The sequence below is a fragment of the Petaurus breviceps genome, unplaced genomic scaffold (genome assembly GCF_028583685.1).
Source record: "Petaurus breviceps papuanus isolate PSGF00001 unplaced genomic scaffold, PetGlider_PUasm1.0 90925, whole genome shotgun sequence".
NCBI classification, from domain to species: Eukaryota; Metazoa; Chordata; class Mammalia; order Diprotodontia; family Petauridae; genus Petaurus; species Petaurus breviceps.
This window is the reverse complement of record NW_027187380.1, coordinates 23,643,923-23,668,806: the sequence shown is the minus strand read 5'-3', so window position 1 is coordinate 23,668,806 and position 24,884 is coordinate 23,643,923. Positions and strand designations below refer to the sequence as shown.

The 24,884-nt window shown below is 38.7% G+C and overlaps 1 pseudogene; it reads right to left on the bottom strand.

Annotated features, from left to right (window-relative positions):
• Positions 1–11,055: 11,055 nt before the first annotated feature.
• On the bottom strand, positions 11,056–11,590 carry LOC138152294 (large ribosomal subunit protein eL32 pseudogene; annotated as a pseudogene).
• Positions 11,591–24,884: the final 13,294 nt, after the last annotated feature.

The window sequence follows — 24,884 nt, the reverse complement described above, 5'->3', positions numbered from 1 at the left end:
CTTCATTTCTACCTTTCAGTATCCTTCTCTTCCTTAAATGTTTAGCTCAAAGTCTGCCTTATCCATGAGGCTATCTATAATGTCCTTAGCCATTAGTTTTCTCTTTCATTTAAGCATTCCTAGAACTCTTTGTTCTATCTTCTCTTTGTCCTTGTTGTTACATGCATTCCTCTGCATCCACTTAGAATTTAAACTCATTGAAGGAAAAGGGCTATTTTATTTTTGTATTTGTATTCCCCAGGGCCTGGAGCAGAGTATGTAAGGATTGGGTTTGGTCCTACTGATTTCTTTAGTATAGGTAACTCTCAGGGAAGAAAATACTCTGCACCAACACAGGCTGGCACCTTTGCAATAACTTTCCAATAATCTCTTAGTGGCCAAATCCAATGGCCTTTTCTCAACTTTCATTCTCCTTGGGCTCTCTGCAGTCTTTGACAGTTGATCACTCCCCCATGCTCCTTGAAAGTTTCTTCTAGATTTTCAGGAAAACACTCTTCTGGTTCTTCTCCTACCTATCTGACTACTCCTTCTCAGACCCCTTTCCTGGATCCTTACCCAGATCACGCCCTCTAACCATAGGTGTCCCACAGTGTTCTCTTCTGGGCCCTTTTCTCTTCTCCCTTTATCCTACTTCACTTGATCTCATCAGCTCCCATGGATTTAATCTCTATGCTGATGATTCTCCAGTCTAACTATCCTGCTCCAACCTCTTTGCTGACCTCCAATCTCAGATCTACAACTGCTTCTCAGACACCTAGAAATACATGTCCAGTAGACATCTCAAAATCAAAATGTTCAAAACTGAACTCATTATCTTTCCCCTTAAACCTCTGCCTCCTAACCTCTTATCTTTCCTATTAATATGGAGGGAAACACCATCCACCCAGTCCCTCAGGCTCCTCTCCTTTCACCCCTCATGTCCAATCTGTTGCCAAAGCTTGTTGATTTCACTTTTGCCACATCTCATATACACATCTTTCTCTTCTCTGGTGCTACCACAACTCTAGTGCCAAACTTCACCTCATGCCCAAGTTGTTGTAATAACTTGCTGGTGGATCTATATGCCTCAAGTCTTTCCCCACTCCAATCCACCTTCCATTCAGTCATTAAAGTGATTTTTCTAAAGTACAGGTCTAACCATGTACGCGCGCACACACACACACACACACACACACACACACACACTCAATAAACTCCAGTAGCTACCTATTGCCTCCAGGACCAAATAAAGGCATGTTCAGTTCTAGACCACCACAATAAAGCAAATATCACAATAAAGTAATTATCACAATAAAGTAACATGAATTTTTTTATTTCCCATTCAATGTAAAAGTTGTGTTTACCCTATATGCTATAGTCTATTAAGTGTGCAATAGTATTGTCTTTAAAAAATATATACATGCCTTAACTAAAAAATGTTCTATTGCTAAAAAAAAAAAAAGTACTAACCATCATCTGTGCCTTTAACGAGTTGTTATCATTTTTGCTAGTAGAGGGTCTTACCTTGATGTTGATGGCTACTGAGTGAACAGGGTGGGGGCTACTGAGGGTTGGGATGGTCGTGACAACTTTTCAAAATAAGACAACAAGGAAGTTTGAAGTATCCATTGACTCTTCATTTCACTTGAACACTTAGAGACCACTGAAAGGTTATTAATTGGCCTAATTTCAATATTGTTGTGTCTCAGGGAATAGGGAGGACCAAGGAGAAGAAGAGAGATGGGGGAATGAACTGTCAGTGGAACAATCAAAACGCACAACATTTATTGATTAAGCTCACCATCGTGTATGGATGAGGCTCATGGCAACCCAAAATAATTACAACACTAATATCAAACATCACCAATCACAGATCACCACAATGGATATAATAAGAATGAAAAAGTCTGAAATAGTGTGAGAATTACCAAAATGTGACACAGAGGCACAATGTAAGCACATGCTTTTAGAAAAATGGTGCTGATAGACTCACTCAATGCAGGATTGCCACAAACCATGATTTCTATTAAAAAACAAAAACCCACCACATCTGTGAAACACAATAAAGTGAAGCGCAATAAAATTAAGTATGCTGTACAGAATACTCTGATTGGTGTTCAATGCCCTTTATAACCTAGCCCCCCTCCTACTTTTTCAGTCTTCTTACACATCGCTTTCTTTTTTTTTTTTTTTGGCTTTTTTGGAGGGGGGAAGGCAGGGCAACTGGGGTTAAGTGACTTGCCCAAGGCCACATGGCTAGTAAGTGTTAAGTGTCTGAGGCCAAATTTGAACTCAGGTCCTTCTGATTCCAGGGCGGTGCTCTATTCACTGTACCTACTCCTTTCTTTCTCACTTTCTTTCTTTCTAACCCTCTATTCACAGACGCCCCTACCCCTTTCTTTCTAACAGGTACTCTTCAATCCAGTGACATTGACCTCCTTGTTGTTCCATGAACAAGACACTCCATCTCTCAGCTCTAGACATTTTCTCTGGCTCTCCTCCATGCCTAGAATGCTCTCCCTCCTCATCTCTACCTACTGACTTCCCTTACTTCCTTTAAATCCCAACTAAAATCCCATCTTCTACAGGAAGCCTTCCCCAATCCCTCTTAATTCCAGTGCCTTTCCTCTATTAATTATTTCCTATTTGTCCTATATATAGCTTGCTCCATGTGTATCTATTTGCTTGTTGTCTCCTCTTTTAGATAGACTTTTAGATTAGATAAATCTTAGTGGCCAAATCCAATGGCCTTTTCTCAACTTTCATTCTCCTTAGGCTCGCTGCAGTCTATCTCCAGCACTTAGCATGGTGTTTGGAACATAGTAGGCATTTAATAAATGTTTATTAATTGATTGATTAAAAGAGTTGCTTAGAGAATTAGAGATTAAATTACCTGCCCAGGTGGTTCCTGTTAATGGCAAATCTATTGACTTTGAAGACACCTTTCTATCTACTATACTCTTTGGTATCTAATAAATATTTTTACAAATCTAATTTCTTGAATTCTCCTCCCTCCGTGGTTGCTATATATTAGAGCCTACTTTCTGCCTCTACATCTATTTTCAATATCCATGAGAAAACACATAATAGAAAGAATACTAACTTAAAGTCACTGAACCTAGGCTTCCTCATGCATGTACACACTATTTCTTCCAATAGTATATAAAATACTTTCAATTTCGTTTTGGTATCCCTGGAACCTACAACAGTTGGTACTATTCTAGAGGAGCACATCATATGTGTGGGCAGCGAGGTGGTGCAGTGAATAGAGCATGGGCACTGAAGTCAGGAGGACCTGAGTTCAAATCCAGCCTCAGACATTGGACACTTAACTAGCTGTGCAGTCCCAATTGCCTTACCTTCCTCCCTCAAAAAAATTAATAAATATATGGTGATTGATTAATTACCAATTATATGTGTGACTTCAGGCATTTTACTTAACCCCCCTGGCCCTCAATTTCCCCTTCTGTAAAATGAAGAAGTTGGATATGATAATCTTAGCGATTATTTCCATTTCTCAGTCTATGAGCATGATCATAATCTATATTCATTTAGATTCTTAGAATTATAAAGCTAGATAGAATGGACTGTGAGGGATCATTCAATTCTGTCCCAGACCTACAGACAACTCAACATTCTGCTTATTTGGTTCTGTTGCTTATTTTCTCTTCATTTCAATTGCTATTATCCCATTCCTAACTCTCTCTCTCATATGAACTTGTGACTAGCCCAGTAACTCATACATAATAGTTTCTCAAAAAACATTTCTTTAGTGATTTAATCCCACCCTCTAGTATTTTCTTTTTTTTTCATACCTGCTCTAGTCATGGAAATAATGTCAATTCAACCTAATCCAACCATAGTTGTAGCTTGTTGTGTACTTTTTATACTCAAACTTCTAAGCTGGTCAAACTCAAAAATGACCATATGAGAATAAAATATTGATAACCCAGAAATTCATATTTACACAGTTCTTTATGGCCACAAAAAAGGGCAGCTAGTTGGTTCAGTGGATAGACCACTGGACCTCGATTTCAAATCTGACCTCAGACACTTACTAGCTGTATGACCCTGGGCAAGCCACTTAGCTCTGTTTGCCTCAGTTTACTTATCTATAAAATGAGCTGGAGGAGGAAATGGCAAATGACTGTAGTATCTTTGCCAAAAAAAAACCAAATGGGGTCACAAAGAGTCAGACACAACTGAAACAACTGAACAACAAGTATGGCCACAAAAGCCTTGAACATCATTATCTCCTTGATTGTTACGTAACAGGAGATTGAAAATTCATGCTCACTAATGTGTAGAGACTGACCAGTGTTTATTTACTTGAGCATCTGAGTAGTCATTGAAATTGTTACTGAAAGTCTCTCTCATTCAAGACCAACAGAAGCGTAAGGACAAAGAGCTAAAAAGATAGCTACATCCCAGCTGGAGTTGTGGGACTAAAGCTGTGGCCACCACAATTTATACATGTTCTAGGCATTTGGGGCCCTGGAAACAGAGGTGGGGAGCAGAGCATCACGAGACATGTCTTTAGTAACTGAGAAAAGCGCTCACCTCCGAGGTGGGAGCAAAGTTGAGGTGATGAGGCCACCAGATCCAAACTCTGAGGTCACAAGGGCTAATCTTACTTTTACTGGACTCACTCAAAGTACAAGTTGCAAGGAAATTATTCTATTTCCCTTCTTTCTGGGAGAGCATGTTTGTTCCAAAAGTTCATCTGTGCTTCTTAAGAGTTCTTTTAAATTTCTATTCATCTCATCTTTAAAGTTATTGTTAAAATTAAGCTGTGGTTAATCATTACATTGCTAATCTCTATGTTTCTTTGTCCAAAAGCAGCTGAGGAGGCAATAGGTAAGGAAGCACATAGTAGGGAGGAGAGAGAAAGAGAGAGAGACAGACACAGAGACAGAGAGATTTTTATTATATCTAGTACTCCTGGGACCTTTCCTGGCAAAGTGAGGGCTCAAAGCTCAAAAAAGAGACTTTATGATTTATATTTTTATAGCTACCCAAAAGGAGGAGACAACATGGATATAGACCAATCCTAGACAAATAAGTTTTGTAGCCTTTGGTGGAGAAAGGCTGTAAGCAAGCTGGGCACTATTATCACACATGCAGTCATCCCAAACACTTCTTCTTTCTCTTGTCTTTCCACAACAGATTTGAAAGGGAAAACCATTCCTTAGAAAGCACTGAGCTAAGGGAGTTAACTAGAGAGAAAGTCATTTCCAAAAATAGGAACTGGGAAAAGGTCATACTGCCTACACAAGTATAGGGGCCAGCAAGAGGGAGCAATTACCTCTCTCCTTAGAGACCAATAGCATCTATCACACATACTTATCACACAATTACTAGACTCACAATAGCAATTTTAAGTATTATTTCCATTTTACAAGTGAAGAAACTATCAAAAAGGCTATTGTTTAAGATTACAAAACTACTTAAATGTTTGGGGGGGTTTTGAGGGGGAAAGGCAAGGCAATTGGGGATAAGACTTGCCCAAGGTCACAGAGATAGTGTGTCAAGTGTCTGAGGCCACATTTGAACTCTGGTACCCCTGACTCCAGGGCCAGTGCTCTATTCACTGCCCCACTTAGCTGGCCCTGAAACTACTTAAATGTTGAAAATGGGACTTGAATCCAAGTCAAGTCATCAAGCATTTATTAAGGGCATACTTATCTAAATGCTACAAATACAAAGAAAGGCAAAAATAATTTCTTTTCTCAAGGTAGTCACAGTCTAATGAGCAACGTGTTTGCAAAGAAATATGTACAAACAAGATATATACTAGTTAAATTGGAGATAATCTTAGAAAAAAGATACTAGCATTAAAGGAGATCAAGAAACCCAGTCTTCATATCACAAGTTTTGAACATTCTCTACCCACACACAGCCTTTCATTAAATGGGACAGTTCTCCCTCTTTGCAGAATGAGAAATACAACTTTGCCTAAAGATCCAACTTACGTAGACAATCTGAAAATGCTTCTGTCTGTACTATACAGAGATATGTTGTGATTTAATAATAGAAATGACTATCTTTATATAGTGTTTACTATATGTTAGGCACTGTACTAAGTGCTTTGTCTTATTTTTAATAACCTGGGAAGTTGGTGCTACTATTTTCCCCACTTTACAGATGAGGAAACTGAGGCAAACAGAGGTTTAAATGACTTGCCCAAGGTCACAGATAGGAAGTGTCTTGTAATGGTAATGTAATTTTGAATTTGAAGATCCCTTTGTGTTGGCAAAAGTAGCAGGTACTTAACACTTAGAAACTGATCAAGCCTCTGATTGGGGGAACAGAAGGTATGAACTCCTGTCCCCTTGTTACTGATGTAACAGGAAATTGGCTGAAGGAAGTGAAGTAGGTAATACTGTGTATATGAGAAAAGCCCCAGAGAAGCACAGTCAGAATTTCCTTGAGACCAAGATCCGGTGGCAGAACAGCTACAGAAGAATGGAGAACTGAGTCCTGAAAACTTGTGGTGGTGAAGCTTCTTCTGAACAGGATCCCAGGAGCCCAGAGCCCAGAGCCAGAAGCCAGGAGTCCAGGTGACTGAAGCATGACCAGGATGCTGAGACTTTGTTTGTTTGTGGCTTGGTTGAGCCTTGAATTCCTTGGAGCAGAAATGGTGAAGGAGCTGACATGGACCAGACCCTGTGAACACCAGTGTAAAGCAGGACCTCCCCAGAGAGATGGTCAAGGAACTGGGAGCTGTCTGCCATTGAACCCAGGTGACAGTCTGGTGAATCCAGGTAGAATCTGGGACCATGGAAGGGGATCCAGGGAATCTGAGAACAGGCCCCAAGTCAAGATTAAGAAAAGACCTCTCTTTGGGTACTGAGTAATTATGGAATTATAGTTTACTAGCGACCTAAGGGGTGGAGGGTTTTGTATATGATACTTAGTAAGACTTTGCTGAATAAGTGACTGATTTTACTTTGAGTACTTTGACTATTGTACTTTGAAACTACTTATAAGTGACTGATTGAGTTAATCAAGACTTTGCCCCAAGAGTGGAAGACTTTGAGACTACTTATTAGTGACTAATTGAGTTAATCAAGATTTTGCCCCAAGAGTGGAAGACTTCACTGTGTACTTTGATACTACTGAGAAGTGACTGATTGAATTAACTTAAAGAGTGACTATTTTGTGACTGATTGAATTAACTTAAGAGTGACTATTTTACTTTGAGACTATGTTGTGAATATTTTATTGTGATTTTCTGTGATAAGTTGAAATATGGTAAATGCTGTATTTTGAATTATGCTGTACCTTGATTTTCCATGGATGTTTTGCTTTGGCTATGGAATAGAATGATCACTATACTGAGTAATAAGAGCCTTAAAAAAAAAAGCTGTTCACAGTAGCAGTTCATCTGGAAAGCTTCTGTGCATGGCATTACATATGTGAAGTTGGTTTTGATTTCAGGTCTTCCTGGCTCCAAGCCCAATGCTCTCTCCCATGTGTCACCTAACTGCCAATATATAACACAATATATAGTATATAATATAAATGCTCTCACATATGCCATTTCCCAAAAAGTCTTAGTGTACTAAAAGTGTAACCTTTTATAGCTTGAAACAAGGTCCCTGTCTCATAGATAGATGGATACATACATACATACGTAGATAGATACATAGACAGATGAGAGAGAGAGAGAGAGAGATAAGGTGTCCCAAAAGCCTTAGTGCAATTTTAAGCTTTAATGGTTTAGTCTTGTACAGTTTTAAATCTTAAGTCTTAAAGTCTTAGTAAAGTTTTAAGCTATTAAAACTCAAAGCTGCATTAAGACTTTTGGGACAGCCTGTACATTTGCCTTCTAAAATGTAGTGAGATTTGCAAGATATTTAAAGAATAACTGAAATGCTAATTCTCAAGAAATCACATGCTGGTCATAAAGGATTCTTAAATTTTTCCTGATATATATATATATCTTGACTTTCTGACATGGAAATCAGAAAGTCATTTAGTGAAATAAGGAGTGTTAGATCCAAATCAGTTCCATTTCTGTGAATAATAAAGGCTTATGAAGGTATAAATGGAAGGAGTCTTCATTGAATCCGGTATTTCAAAAGGCAAGAGACTTGATTCTTTGAAATAAGTCATTATTTCTGGGTTTTTACATTTCCCTTCTCTAAAGGGGTTGGAACCCAGGCCCTAAGACAAGGAAAATTTCTCCAACAAGTGAATTACAGAACCTGAAGAAAGGAAGTTAGAACTGAGCCCTCACCAAAGACATCAGGCCAGATTAAGAATTACCTAGATGAGGGAAACTAATGAAGTTTTAGTTTCATTTCTTCTCTTGCTTCTTAATTTGCCATGACTCCAGTGAAGCTTCTTAACTTCTTCCCTGTGCCTCAGTTGCAAAAATAGAAATTATAAATAAAAATATCTTCTCTAAATAATTTTATATGGCAACTGTCAGTGGCAAAATGCCAGGGCTGGTTATGAATTTAGAACTCTCTGGAAGAAATGAGTTCTGTTAAAAAGAATTAGGTTTTGCCAAGTGATCAGACTATTTACTAGGTCTGCATGTAACCCTTCTAGAGGCATAATTGAACAACCAGTAATTTGTTGTTTAATGACAAAATTATTGCCATCACTCTCTAAATCTGGACCCTGATGAATCCCAGGTGTTCTGTAAGACAAGATTGGGTTCTGGCCACAAATAGGCCAACCAGAGGCAAAATTGCAAAGCAAAAACTTGTAGGATTCAGAGCTGGAAACAACCCTGGAGTTCATCTGGTATAATACTTTTATTTTACAAATGAGGAGGCTGAGGCCCAGCAAAGTTAAACAACTTGCCAAAGGTCACACAGTAGTAGCAAGTAGCAGAGCTGAGCCTTAAATACAAGTCAGCTGACTACATATCTCATGTTCTTTCCATTAATACCATGCTGCCTATTTGCTACCCCTCCATTTCCCCTCCTATGTTTATTGGGGTGGGGAGGGGAGGATATTTTGTTACTGTACTTCTAGCTATGTCATTTTTTAAAAATGCCGTTGATTTATGCTAATTGGGTCATTTGGCTGACTATTAAAAGTGAATGTACTTGTGAGCACAAGTGTAAATTATGTTTATATTTACAAGTGTAAATTGTAGTTTAAGAAGTACAGCACCTTGAACCTACAGTAATAATCCAAGAGACTCAACAGATGTGTGACATTTTAAAAGTTCAAGAGACATAATTTCTGGGTAATTATTCATTTTATTAATAATAATGTTTTAATAAAATATTTTAAAATTTTAATACAAGAGATCAGTGGCACTGTCAAAAGGCAAAGACAATCATGGCAGCTGGCTCACAATTTATATGCCTTTGGAGGAGGGGTGTTCCTGAAGGTGACAATCATCTCTGATTATTTAACAATTAATAAGAGAATGAATATTACAGAGGGGCTGGACCTATTCTAATGAACTTTGATTATGTCATTTACTTCTAAATTACCCCCAGTCTTGGCTTTCTAATCAAAGAATTTATCACCACCCACACTTGACTAGAACACAATGGAATTAAATTCTTTGTAAAGTTGGGTGGGGTCTGATCAAGATTGAGGAGAATTCCATGTCCTTCAAGAGAATGAACTTTGAAGTGAGGACGATAGAAAAAGAAGAGACTCTAGATCTCTCCATTCCATTGGTTATTAATAATCATTTCTCTCATATGTGAATTGGGTAGGGAAATGGTAGCTTTAAGTTACAAGATAATTTAGGAAATTAATAATTTAGAGGGATCATGAAAGTCTTCACCTAAAGGCGGCATCTGACATAAACCTTGAAGGAAACTCAAGATTCTAAGAGACCACAATGAAGGAGGGTGTTCTGAGCATGGGGAGAAGACTATGAAAAGACACAAAGTCAGAAGATATGACAGGAATTCAGAAGTGTACAAAGAAGAAAGCATGAAATGGGTCTTGAAAGTAGGTCAAGTCAATGACATCACAGGGCAATGTCTTGACTTAAACATGCATTGGATTTAAGTGAGGCACAAAATCGACAGTCTCACTCTCTTCCAGAGTCATGGAAGTCCAGTGGCAAGACAAAAGTCAGGAAAACTGGTGATGGCCTGGGATGCAGTGGAAGGTATCTTCCATGTATGACCAAGCTCTAAGAATAACGTGATTCCTGCTTCAGTCACCTTCATAGCTATTTGAACAAATTGTTCTCATTCACCATTTACCATTCTTCACATGCTTGGAGTAGACATCCCCCTAATTAACTGATGGATTTGAGGCCTATCACTTACCCTCAACCTGGTGTGGTTTAGCCTGTCAGCCAAGACACTTTTACTGGGGTGTAGCTGTTGCATACGCCACAGCTTCTTGGAGCCACAGGTTAAGTGAAAGGTGGAAGTTGGATGAAAGGTTGGAGTAGGGAAGTAGAAGCAGGGAGTCATCTTGAAGGATATTGAAATAATCCAGGCAAAAGATGATGAGGAACTAAATTGGAGTAGTGGTCATGAAGGTGGTAGGAAGGGGGCAGATCTGAGATATGTTGTGGAGGTAGAATCTGTAAGACTTAACAACTGATTGCCAAATAAACTTGCATTTAATAGTAGCTTACATTTACATAATGCTCTAAGGTTTACAGAGCACTTCACAAATATTGTCTCATTTCATCCTTAGTCTTCAAAATTAGGCTATGAATTGTTAGAATCATTAAACTGACCAAACCTCACTATTAGTGGGGAGTATACTTCATTTAAATAGGGAACATGAAGAACCACTGAAGTTTTTTAGTAGATGGCATGATGAGAGTAGAGCATTAGAAAATTTATTTAGGCAAAGGTATAAAATTAGATGGTCAAGGAGAGAGAATAGAAGGAAAAGACTAATTAGAAAACTATAACAACTAGGTAAACAATAATGAAGGCACAAAGAACCACAGTCAGAATCACACAAGACCTAGCAGCCATCACTAAAAAGGAAAGGAGACCTTGAAATATAATACTCCAAAAAGCAAATAATAAAACCAAAAAACTTACCTTGTAGAACTGTGCTTCAGCTCGCAAACCAGTCCATTTAACTCAAACTACCCACTGGCTAGTTTTATTTTTTTTTTAGTAGTTCACTGGTTTATTTAACACAAATAAAAATGTGCAAAGCTTTTTACTCATTTTCTTCCCTCCTCAGTCTAGCGTTTGCATTGGTGATCTTGATGGCCAGCTGAGCTGCTCTCTCAAAAATAACTTTCCAATTCTTAGAGGAAACGTTGTGAGCAATCTCAGCACAATATTTGTTGCACATCAGAAGCACTTCTAGCTCTTTGACATTGTGCACCAAAAACTTCCTGAATTCACTTGGAAGCATGTGTTTTGTCTTCTTATTGCTTCCATAACCAATATTGGGCATCAAGATCTGGCCCTTGAATCACCTTCGCACCCTGTTGTCCATGCCTCTTGGTTTACGCCAGTTTCTCTTGATCTTGACATATCTGTAGGACTGGTGCCGGATGAACTTCTTGGTCCTCTTCTTGACGATTTTAGGCTTCACGAGGGGTCTGAGGGTGGGCATGGCGCCGGCGAAGAGACAGCGGCCCCTCCACTGGAAGTGCCAACAGAAAGAGAGAGAAGGCCACTGGCTAGTTTTAGACATTGAACCATGTTTAAGTATGACATTCCATTTCACCATCCACCCAAGTCATCTCACCATTTCTGTCACCATTGGTTTGTTCCTCCACACTTAGATTATCACTTTCAACCCTTTATGTCCAGATTTTCCTGAATGTCCCAGTCCCTAGGAGAAGTTAATCGACTCATTTTTGGAACTCCCATCCTATGACCAACTATAGTGCCAAGCAAAGGCAACTTCCCAAGGTTCAAAATACCAGCATAGATGCACTCCATCAGTGACAAATTAAGAACAGAGAAAATCAAAATATAGCATAATTCAAAATACAGCATTCACCAAGTGTAATTCAATAATTTCCAAGTACTACTCCACCCCTGAACATTACATTCATTTAGTCAATCACAAAGCCCCTCTTCTCAAATGGAGAATAGTTTCCAATCATAAACAAAGCACATTCATTTGGTCAGTCACAGAGCACAAAACAGTCAAAAGTTTCCCACCCCTGGATCACAACTGAAAAGGCCATGTACCCCAGAGTTACAACAAGCTTAAGCACAGCATTTAATACCCAAAGAGACATCTTTTCTTCATCTTGACCAAAGGCAAGTTCTCAGCAATCTTTCTTCATCTTGACCCAAGGCAAGTTCTCATCAATCTTTGTTCTTGGGGAGACAAAGCTTAGCAAGGCCACAAGATACATTGCCAGTGTCCTCATTAATTCATTCTCTGTCTGCAGAACAGTCCTAGGACCCCTGAAAACATTAGCAAAACCCTCTTCCAGGATTTCTGTAAACATACAACAAGAAAATCCTTCTTCAGGACCCCTGAACCAACAGCAAGGTTCCAGGACCTCTGCAACAATAGCACTGTCCTTCACCAGTGGACGAATCTGGCAAAACAACATCAAAACAGACAAAGTACCAGCATAACAACCATGTCTCCTCAGTCCTTGGCATCTCTGGCTGGCAACTCTCAAAAGTCCTGGGCAGTTCGAACTGGCCCTCATCAATCCTCTCCAATCCTCCTCCAATCCTCTCCAATCCTCCAGGATGCTGCTTCCAAAAATTTCTTCTGCCTCTCTCTCTGCTTGTGCCTCTCTAAATTCACATCACCAGCTCCTCCCAGTTCAGCCCTCTCTTTTCACGTAAACAAGTCCATCCCACAAGTGGGATTCACAAGCTCTGGGTTTTAACACTCAACCAAGCCAATACAGGGGATCTTTAAATTCCATTACTATTACACCAACCCAGTTGATTGGTGACTAGACATGTGCAAATGAACCCATTTAGCCCACTAAATCTACTCACTGGCCCTAGAAACCAAACCATACATTAGTTTTGCCCTAGATACCAGATTATACATTAATTTCACATTCCATTCTGTCATCCACCCAGACCCTCTGGCTGTGACTACTGACCTACTCCTTCCTCCCTCCTACCTCTCAGACTTCTTCTCCCCTCTACACTTTCAAACTCCCCAGGACAAAACTTTCTGTCCAGATCACCTTCCCCCTCATATGAATCCCCTTATTAAAATATAAGTTCATTAAAACTAAACACAAGAGTCAAGAAAAATTCAAAGAATAAATACATAACGAGCAGTTGGAAGGGACTATGCAATAAAGCATGCACATTCAAATAGAGAGAATAGACATGTGCTCCTTCAGAAACCTAATGTTTTCCATGATTGTAGAGGGATTTATGTAAGACGAAGACAGGGCATGATTGTTCTTTTTGTATGGTCTTAGGAAAAGTATGAAAACAGAAGGTACAAGAAATACACTAGGAAAGAAAGGAGATGGAAGCAGGGTGGAATTTACTGTCACATATAGTCAGAGTTTATGATAGATAGATAGATAGATAGATAGATAGATAGATAGATAGATAGATAGACAGACAGATAGATATAGATATATGTATATATGTGTGTACATATTATACACATAAATGTACACAAATATATAGCATATATGTGTGTATATATACATATGTATATAAATGAAAGCATGAAATATACATATACAAGCTTTGGAAGAAGAAGAGACGGTGGAAACAAGAATCACATGAATCTCATTTTCATCTGAATCAAAGAATTGTATGCACAGTATTGTTGCTTAATTGTTTTCTGTTGTATCCAACTCTTCATGATCTCATTTAGGGATTTTTTTTTTGCAAAGATACTGCAGAGGTTGCCATTTCCTTCTCTAGTTCATTTTATAGATGAGGGAACTGAAGCAAATAGGATTAAGCTACTTTCCCAGGGTTACATAGCTAGTAAGTGTCTGAGGCCAGATTTGAACTCATGAAGATGAGTCTTCCTGACTCTAGGTTCAGTGATCTATCCACTGTGCCACCTAACTTCCCTACAATACACAAACGTATGTACATAGAGTTTGAGGAAAAAATACATTAGAAGCAAGGAAATGGGGAAAGGATTTGAGAGGAAGGATAGAATTGGGGTAGCAATAGGCAGAAGCAAAACAAATTCCAACTTTGGAGGATAATCATTAAATCAAGATAAGAGGGAAGGTAGAAAGGAACAACTGTCTCCTATCTGAATTTTGTCAGAATTTGGGTCTGGTAATTCACAGGACACATTCTGAGTGAATCTAAGCTCATGCCAGTATAACCAGTTCTACTCTCCCATAACTCTTTTTTACTATGGACTTCAGAACTTTCATAATATTCTCAGATCCATATCCAGAGTCTCCAGAGTCTACTCCAAATATCAACAATGAATGTTAGTGGGGCGGCCAGATAGCACAGTGAGTAAGAGCACCAGCCCCAGTGTTGGGATGACCTGGGGATTGAATCCGGGCTCAGACACTTAGCACCCACCCAGAAACACCTGGCCGTGTAACCTTGCGCAAGTTATTTAACCCCAATTGCTTTAAAAAAAAAAAAAACAATGAATGTTAGTATCCATAATGTCCATAAAATAATGGTGCTTTTCACGTACTCATATTTTTCCAACATTGATCTATAATGCCAAGATTTGACCAACCACCAGAAGAAATTGTACTAACAGACCCATTTTATATTATATAGAACCTTAAGCAAATAACAATAAGGCACATATGCAAATTGGAGGCAATAAGGGCACTGATGGGCAGTTTAATAATAAAATCACAGTTAGCACAATTCATTAAATGGGCATTCATGTCCAAATACATTATTAGGATACAGTAGATTAAGTACACTGAAGGCAGGCACACAAAGAGGAAAAACAAAAGCAAAACAGAGCCAAAATAAATGAAATTTAAGAATAAAACTTCATTCAAAACAAAAATCCAACTGTAAAATTCAGTGAGAGAAAAATAGTAAAAAAGAAAATAAAACTGTACTTCAAAGAGAGAAAAAATATTTGTCAAAATTATAAATCCAATAGATAGAATTTATACATTTTTTAAATCAATTAATACTAATCCATGCACAAAGAAGTAGCAAAATGTTTAAATAAATTCAACTCTAAATCTAGAGCTATAAAGGAAAAAATTAACTAAAGTAAAAGAAAGAAATTAAAATTTGTGGGAAAATTCATTAAATTTTTGCAATACAAGTATCTCTAATGCAATAGTGCAGCAAATTCTGCTTTTTAAAGAATCAGGAAACCAGAAGGCAAAGGAGCTTGGATTACAACCAAGAATCAACTACCCAGCAAAATTTAACATAATCTTTCAGGGGATAAGATGGATATTCAATGAAATAGGTGACTTACAATCATTCCAGATAAAAAAAAACCAGAGCCAGACAGAAAATTTGATCTTCAAATATAAGACTCAAAGACAGTTTAAAGAGGTAAACAGGAAATTTTTTAAAAATACGTGTTATTCAGTAAGGTTGAATTGTTTACATCCCTACACAGGAAGACAATACTTTGTAACTCTTAAGAATTGTATCTTTATTATGGAATTTAGAATGGGTATATATAGCAAGAAGTTATGGTTATAAGTTGACTTTGATGTGATGATTTAAAAAATTAATCAAGGGGTGAAAAAAAGATTGAACTGAGAGAAAGGGAAAGGGTGGGGAGGCAGAATAGGTTAAATTACATCACATGAAGAGGCACAAAGACCTATTACAGTAGTGGGAAAGAAGGGAGGGGGTGAGTACTGCTTGAACTTTCCTCTCATCATATTTGGTTCAAGGAGGGAATAATATACACATCCAGTCAGTTACAGAAATTTATCTTAATCTATAGGGAAGTAGGAGGAGAAAGGGGAAATAAAAAGGAGGGGTGGATAAAAGGGAGGGAAGAAGTACTAGAGGAAAGGGGAAAGAAAAGGGAGGGGAGGCCTGATAGAATGGAGGGCAGATTGAGGGAGGCAGTGGTCAAAAGCAAAGCGCTGGCGAGGAGAGAAAGGGTGAATGGAAAGAGAAAAGTAAAAATGGGGGAAATGGGATGGAGAGAAAGACACTTATTAATCATAACTATGAATGTGAATGGGACAAACTCTCCCATAAAATGAAAGTGGATAGCAGAGTGGATTAAAAACCAGAATCCTACTATCTATCCTTTACAAGAAACACATATGAAGCAAAGAGATACATACAGAGTATAGGTAAAAGGCTGGAGCAGACTATGTTATGCTTCAGCTGAAGTAAAAATTAAAAAAAAAAGCAAGGGTAGTAATCCTGACCTCAGACAAAGCAAAAGCAAAAATAGATCTAATTAAAAGGGATAAGGAAGGAAGCTACAGACTACTAAAAGACAATGAAGTAATATCAATGCTAAGCATCATATGCAGCAAGTGGTATAGCATCCAAATTCTTAGAGGAGAAGTTAAGGGAGTTACAGGAAGATATAGCAAAACTATACTAGTGGGGGATCTCAACCTCCCTTTCTTGAAACTAGACAAATCTAATCACAAATGGACAAGAAAGAAATTAAGAAGGTGAATAGAATTTTAGAAAAGTTACATATGATAGACTTCTGGAGAAAACTGAATGGATATAGAAAAGAATGTACCTTTTGCTTAGAAGTACATGGCATCTACACAAAAACTGACTGTATACTAAGGCATAAAAACCTTGCAATCCAAGGCAGAAATATTAAATGCATCCTTTTCAGATCATGATGCAATAAAAATCACATGTAATAAAGAACCATGGGAAGAGAGACTAAAAATTAATTGGAAAGTAAATAATCTAATCCTAAAGAATAAATAAGTCAAACAACAGATAATCAAAACAATCAATAACTTCATCCAAGAGAATGATAATAATGAGACAATATACCAAAACTTATGTGATGCAGGCAATGAAGTTTTTAGGGGAAATTTTGTATCTCTAAATGCCTACATGAGTAAAATAGAGAAAGAGGAGGTCAATGAATTAGGCACACAACTGAAAAAGCTAAAAAAAGAACAAATTTAAAATCTCCAATTAAATACCAAATTATAAATTCTGAAAATCAAAAGAGAAATTAAGAAAATTGAAATTAAGAAAAACTATTGAAATGATAAATAAAATTAAGAGCTGTTTTTATGTGTAAATGATAAAATAGATAAACTTTTGGTTAATTTGATTTATAAAAGGAAAAAAGAAAAACAAATTACCAGTATCAAAAATGAAAAGGGTGAATTGACCACCAATGAAGAGGAAATTAAAACAATAATTAGGAGCTATCTTGCCCAACTGTGTGACAATAAATCTGACAATATAAGTGAAATGGATGAATATTAACAAAATATGAATTGCCCATATTAACAGAAGAGGAAATAAAATACTTAACCATGTTTCAGAAAAAGAAATTCAACAAGTCATCAGTGAACTCCCTAAGAAAAAATTGCCAGGGCCAGATGGATTTGCAAGTGAATTCTACCAAACATTTAAAGAGCAATTAATTCCAATACTATATAAAGTATTTAGAAAAATAGGCAAAGAAGGAGCCCTACCAAATTCTTTTTATAATACAAATATGATGTTGACACCTAAACTGGGAAGAACCAAAACAAAGAAAATTACAGACTAATTTCCCTAATGAATATTGATGCAAAAAAGTTAAATAAAATATTAGCAAAGATTCAAGATGGTAGAATTTATATAGTATTTAAACACCCAAAGGAGAAAATAAAATTAAAATGTCAAAAAAAAAAAATCCCAGAAAGAATTCCCACAGATGTCTGTTGTTTGTTTACTCAAAGAAAAAAAATTTTTTTGACCTGCTGCAGAAGGAAGGAACAGAAATCTCACTCCATCTCCGTGGGGCCCTACCCTTGGAATGCGGACATCACCAGCTCAGTCACCCCTAACCCTCCTACCAAGAGGGACTTACTCTGTAGTTGCTTCCTTCAGCTCTGCCCTTACAAAAAGCTTTCTCTGTGTATGCAGAGAATAAAGAAGGTAATATGACTGCTTTAATACAAAGTCCCCTTAGCTCTTAAGACAGAAGATCCAAACCTGTGTTTATTCAGTTTCAGGAGATTTATAAAAATAATTTCTAGAATTAATCTCCAAGAGCAAAGCCAGTAACATCTCCCCTCAGGGTTCCAGGGGCACCCCCAAGTGGTCAGGAGGCTTTTTTCACTCATGCTAGGGGTTTAGTCCCTTATTCTGGTATGTTCCACCCATTGTTACCTGCCAGTTATTAGAGCACAGTTCAATTTAACCAATTCATATCAATGAGCTTTTACAAAGAGATATTTACTTTGACATTAAAACAACAACAATAACAAAAAAAGGAAGTACAAACATCACCCCCTGTCCCCTAACACTTGCGGCACACTCTAGATACCTCTGAAGAAACTGGGCACAAACTTAATGTAGTTTTTACAGAGCATTTTGTTCCACCAATTTTTTAAATTAAATTTATGTTTATTTTTAGTTTACATCATTCATTTCCACAAGATTTCGAGTTACAAATTTTCTCCCCATCTCTTCCCCACCCACCACCCCAAAACAGCGATCCCAATGTATACCCCCTCCCCCAATCTGCTCTCTTCTATATTCTACCCCATCCCCACTCCAACTTTCCAGTATGATAAGATGGATCTCTATGCCCCAGTGCCCACATATCTTATTTCCCAGTTGCAGGTAAAAAAAATTATATGTATATTTTAAACATTTGATTTTAAAACTTTGAATTCCAGATTCTTTCCCTTCCTCTGTCATCACCCACCTTACTGGGAAGATAAGTAATTCAATATAGGTTGGACATGTGTAGCTATACAAAACATTTCCATAGTGGATGTATTGTGAAAGGCTGACTATATTTTCCTCCATCATATCCCGCCCCCCACTTGTTCTATTCTCTACTTTGATCCTGTCCCCTTTCAAAAGTGTATGCTTCCAACTTCCCTCCCCCCTAACCTGCCCTCCCCTCCATCATCCCTCCTCTCATCCCCTTCCCCCCTACTCTCCTGTAGGGTGAGATACCCTATTTAGTGTATATGTCATTCCCTCCCTAAGTCAAATTCAATGAGAGTAAGGTTGACTCATTCCTTTTTGCCTTCCTGTTCTTCCCCTCCATTGTAACAGTGTTCCCTTGCCTCTTCTATATGAGATAATTTACCCTATTCTGTCTCACCCCATCTCCTCTCATTATATTCCTCTCTCACCTCTCAATTAAACCTTTTAATTATCATCCCTTCCTATTCAATTGGTCTTGTGCCCTCTATGTGTACCTGCATACATATATACACACTCAATATGCATTCATACGCCCATATACCCTCCTATATAGACATATATATATGTATATATATATATATATATATATATATATATATACATTTCTATTCCTTTCAACTATTCTCATACTGAGAAAAGTTTCATAAGTTACAATTATCATTTTTCCATGTAGGAATGTTAATAGTTCAACTTTGATAAGTTCCTTGTGATTTCTTTTTCTGTTTACCTTCTCATGCTTCTCTTGCTTCTTGTATCTGAATGTCAAATTTTCTATTCAGTTCTGGTTTTTTCAGCAAGAATGCTTGAAAGTCCTCTATTCCATTAAATAACCATATTTTCCCCTGAGACATGATACTCAGTTTTACTGAGTAGGTGATTCTTGGTTTTAATCCCAGCTCCTTTGCCCTCTGGAATATTATATTCCAAGCCTTTCAATCCCTCAGCTGCCAGATCCTGTGTTATACTGATTGTGTTTCCACAATATTCAAATTGTTTCTTCCTGGCTGCTTGTAATATTTTTCTCCTTGATCTGGGAACTCTAGAACCTGGCTATAATATTCCTAGGAGTTTTCTTTCTGGGGTCTTTTTGGCGTTTGGTGGATTCTTTCAAACTCTATTTTGCCCTTTGGTTCTAAAACATCAGGGCAATTTTCCTTGAGAATTTCTTGAAGGATGATTTTTAGGTTCTTTTTTTGATCATGGCTTTCAGGTAGTCCAATAATAATTTTTAAATTATCTCTCCTGGATCTATTTTCCAGGACAGTGGTTTTTCCAATGAGATATTTCACATTGCCTTCTATTTTTTCATTTGTTTGTATCTGTTTAATAGTATCTTGATTTCTCATAAAGTCACTAGCATCCATTTGCTCCAGTCTAATTCTGAAGAAGTTATTCTCTTCAGTGAGCTTTTGAGATTCTTTTTCCATCTGGCAAATTTGGCTTTTCAAGGCATTCTTCTCCTCTTTGGCTTTTTGAGCCTCTTTTGCCATTTGAGTTAGTCTATTTTTAAGGTGTTATTCTCTTCAGTCAGGTTGTTGACTCTCTTTTCATGATTTTCTTGCATCATTCTCATTTCTCTTTCCACATTTCTCTCTACTTCTCTTATTTGGTTTTCAAAATCCTTCTTAAGCTCTTCTATGGCCTGTAACCAATTCATATTTTTCTTGGAAGCTTTTGATGCAGGAGTTCGGACTTCGTTATCTTCCTCCTGTTCCATGCTTTGATCCTTTTTGTCCCCAAAATAGGAGTCTAATGTTGGATTGCTCTGCTTGCTTTGCTTCCTTTGCTTGCTCATATTTCCACTCAAGTACTTGACTTTTGAGCTTTTTGCCACAGTAGAACTCTGCTTCCAGAGAGGGGAGCTTTGTCCCAAATCACTGGGGTTTTCTCAGCTGCTGGAGCTTTTAGTTGGCTGCCCTCTCTGATGTCTCCACACCCTCTGGCACACTGGGCTCTATCACACTGGTCAAGAACCACAGGACCTCCACCCTAGACCTCAATCCAGATCCAAGCATGTTAAAGAAAGCTCAATTACCCCTCAGACTGGTCACTTGGTCCCCCTACAATTTGCAGGCCAGGAGCTCTGAAGCAATCATGCAGCAGTGGCTGCTGAGCCTCAGCTGCTACCCCAGGGGCAGAGGCTGAACCACGCTCGAGTATTCCCTCTTCCCAAAGTCCACTGACCTCTCACTTTGTCTTTGGCATTTATGGATTGATAATTCTGGAAACTGCCACAGCTGCTGGTGATCTACTCTCCCGATGTTCCTCTAGCCACAGCTGGTCAGGCCACCCTGAGGCTAAAACCTTAGCTCACATGGGGCTGGGCTCTGGTCCCAGAGCACTGTGCTGGCCCCTTCCTGCTGGCCTGACAAGCTGTCTTTGCCAAGAGATTAGTTTCTCTCTGTCACTTTGTGGGTTCTGTAACTCTAAAGTTTGTTTAGAGTAATTTTTTACATGTATTGGAAGAGGTGGGAGTGAGAGCCACTCGGGAAGTCCTGTTTCTACTCTGCCATCTTGGCCCCACCCCATGTCCCACCAATTTTACTTCTAAATTTAGTATGGTCAGTGGCTGACTGAGTCTGCATCTCCATCACTGATGGATTGGGCTGGATAGGTGCCTCAGGACTTTAATCCTCACTATTTGACTTTAAGAAAATCCCAGAATGGACTCAGGCCACAGACCTCTGGTGGCTTGTTCTCCAAACCTTTCAAAGCTCACAAGATTTCAACCATTCCCAATTTCCTTCACCTAAAACAAAAATAAATAAATAAATACAGATTGAAGCAGAGAGCAAAGGCCCATATTCACATGCCACATGTAGACCTAGAATAAGGAGGACCTGAGGTTTTTCCCCTTATTGCTTGACCTCTCTTACCAAATTTTACATCCAGGCAAGAAAAAATACCAACCAGACCCTGGCTGGTTAGTGCTTTTTTAATACACCTTAGTTCTAGCTATGAAGCCAATCAACAAACCATATTCTAATCACATGGTTATCAGACTGGTACCAGTTACAAAACATCTGGGAATACTCCAAATTGAGGAACATGACACATCCATTATACTTCATCAAACAGGTTCCCAAACTTTTCCATGTGAAGGATTAAATCAGTCTCCCTGTTACAATAGGAAATCAATGTCAGTAAGAATTTCTCTCATTCACCTCCTGATCCCCCAGTTGAGTAGTGGGGTAGAGAAGGCAAGAAGAGAAAACTCACTGCCTAATGACTCAGATAGATCATCTGTTCTCTTTCTATATTAACACTTGTCACTCTTCCTCCCTATTTTTCAGTTCCCCAATCACAAATAATAATGCATGCCTCCAAAGTAGTTAGGCTCAATCAACTCTTTGTCTAAGTCATGTGTGGGACTAATTAAAATAGGAAGCATAAATCAACTTTAAAGAAAAGTGTAGCTAACTTTCAGAAGTTTCTCAGCTTCACTAATGAAATGTTCCCCTTCCCTATATTATTATCTGAAAGGCTACAGGGCAGACAAGCAAGAGGATGTATTATGAAGGGAACGTTTTGGGGTCCCTTGACCTGGCTAGGTATATTCCCCTGACCTATACAGTTATCTGCAAAGGTTACCAGGCAGATAGCAAGAGGGTGTGTAATCTTTTTTGTTTATGCCTCCGGATATGGTCCTAGAATAATACCCTAATAAGTAACTAACCTTAAGCAAGGGTAAATAGTAAACAGGATTAAGGGAGGCTCCTTCTACATTATTTGCATTTCTTAGATGTAGGATCTTTCTACATTGTCTGCATTCTCCTGGGGGTGTCTACATTCTCCTGGGGGGCATAAAAACTCTGTAAGCTCCTTGCATTTTTGGCTCTGTATGAAATGGTCTTGTAATAAACAGACTATTGATTACACCCCCATCTCATTATTCTCACCACGCTAGCCCACCAACTGTGCTGGCCGCAGTAGAAAAGGGAAATCTTGAACTCAACTTCTGCCCTCTCAGACAGAAAGAGAGAAAGTGACAGATACACTCTATGGTACCTATTCTCACAACTGGAAATTCAGCCACCTGTGTAACTTGGAAAGTCACTCTTTGGAGCCTCAAGCTGTCCCATATGGCCACTGAAGGTGAAGGTGATGGGGGACAGGATCCCAATAGGTTCAGCAGAAACCCTGATCTCATCTAAGACCAGGAACCCTGCAAGGGCGTCTGGAAAGAATTCAGCTCATCCTTGCTTGGAGTTAGAGTTGAGAAAAGTTTATTATTACGCCATTACAGCGGGCAAGAGTCCTTTAGGGGACCTGCAAGTGAGAGGGGTACATGCTTTTACCTTTAATGGGTAGGGCTGCCATCATCAGGGCTGACCAGATGGGAGGGGCCTCAGTGCATAGACAAAGGTCAGAGCTGACCAAGAGGAGCATGTGAATAGATAGTTTAGATAAGATTTGGGCCAGGTTGAAGGAGACAAAAGGCAAGGATAAAGGAGGGTGTGGGCCAGGCCCAGAAGAAATGAAGAGATTAAGTAAGAACAAAGGGGTCACAGGGTGTTGCCTAGGTGGAGTATGGGATAGGGAGAAGGGGCAGAGCTCAAGGGTGGGAAAGGACAAATTGCAGTTACAACTTCACAGACTGGTTTTACAAGTTGGTTTGACCTAGACCTCAGGTACCCCATCATTGGCACCTATGATACCTAAAACTGGAACAGTAGCCTCACCACAGTTCCACTGAATCAATTCCCAACCTCCCTTTCAATTTATATTCCAAGCCAAATATAAAACCTAAACTGTCTATACTGCTGTCCCTGTATGTAGTTTATATTCCTGGCACATGGAGGAACTCTGACCAACCCTCCATGACCATACACAAGCTATCTCTCATGAGGGTCTCTCTGTTTTTTGCAGGGTAGGGAGAAAAAAAACACTATCCCTTTAAGACACAACCCTCTTCATTCCTTGGTCCTGATATGCCAAAGAATTCCATTCCTCTAGCAGAACTTGATTCCTCAGTGTGCACTACTGTGTCAGATAAGTACCAGGTTACACTTAAAAAAAAAAAAAGCTATGTAACTTGTACTTTCACATACAATCCTCTCTTTCTGTTCTTCTTTGTATATGGAAATGGGCATGTTTTTCAAATTCATAATAATACAAATGAACATTTAAAAAAATAACCATCTGGCTATGTGAAGGACAAAATAGGTGAGCAGGCCCACACAAGCTAATTCATCATGTGGGAAGTTCTGGTCAAGGTAGGGACACAGCTGAGAAGGAAGAAAACAACTGGGAGGTTGGAGGGAGAGGTGAGGGGCATGACCAAAACTGAATATGGAGGTATAGGAAGCCAAAGTTCACAGGGTTACTGTGAACAGGCTCACCTAATTCAGGTATATCTGTCCAACAAGTAACAGTGATAAGCACCCTGCCTGATAGTTTGTATAGTTGAAGGAAAAAGAAAAAAGAAAAGAAAAAGAAACAATCAAGCACCCTGTACCACCTTTGGGTTGATAAGCCAATATCTTTCATCTTTTTTTTTCTTGATGACTGAAGTCCCCACTCTATGCCCTTCGGCTCAAGCCAGCCACACTGGTAATAGTGACAAGACTTTGATGTCCCCCTCATTCAACAGACTGTTGTTTAGTTCAAAGGAAAGAACAGAGGCAATTCTTTGCTCTTAAATTATTAGCTGCCTAAGTCTTCTGTAATGGTATAGTTTGACTGAAATGTGCAGTTTATTAACTACATAAAGACGATATTATTAGAGCAGGAGAAAAAGCAGTTGGAAGCTTTGCCTTTCAGCTCCCCAGCAGGGGTTTTTCTGAAACTTTGATCTCCATCAATACTAAATGTCTTTGTGAGATAGAGGGAGCAGTAGAAATTACCTTTGGCATGGTGGTTCCATCAATTATGCAGGCCCTTTTCCTGATAAATTAAAGTATTCTTCAACTTTTACCCCACCTGGGAGTCCTGAGTATGAGGTGGTTTTTTTTTCCTGTCACGAAAAAGGCACTCAGAATTAATCTCTCCTTACACTAATGGTAAGCCAGCTGACCTTTTGCAAATCTGTCCTCTGCATCCTCTCCCTCTCCCTCTCTCTCTCCCTCTCCCCCTTCCTCTCCCTCTGTCTTCCTCCCTCCACTCCCTCCCTCTCTGTCTCTCTCCCTCTCTTCCCCCTCCCCATCACACACACACACACACACACACACACACACACACACACACACACAC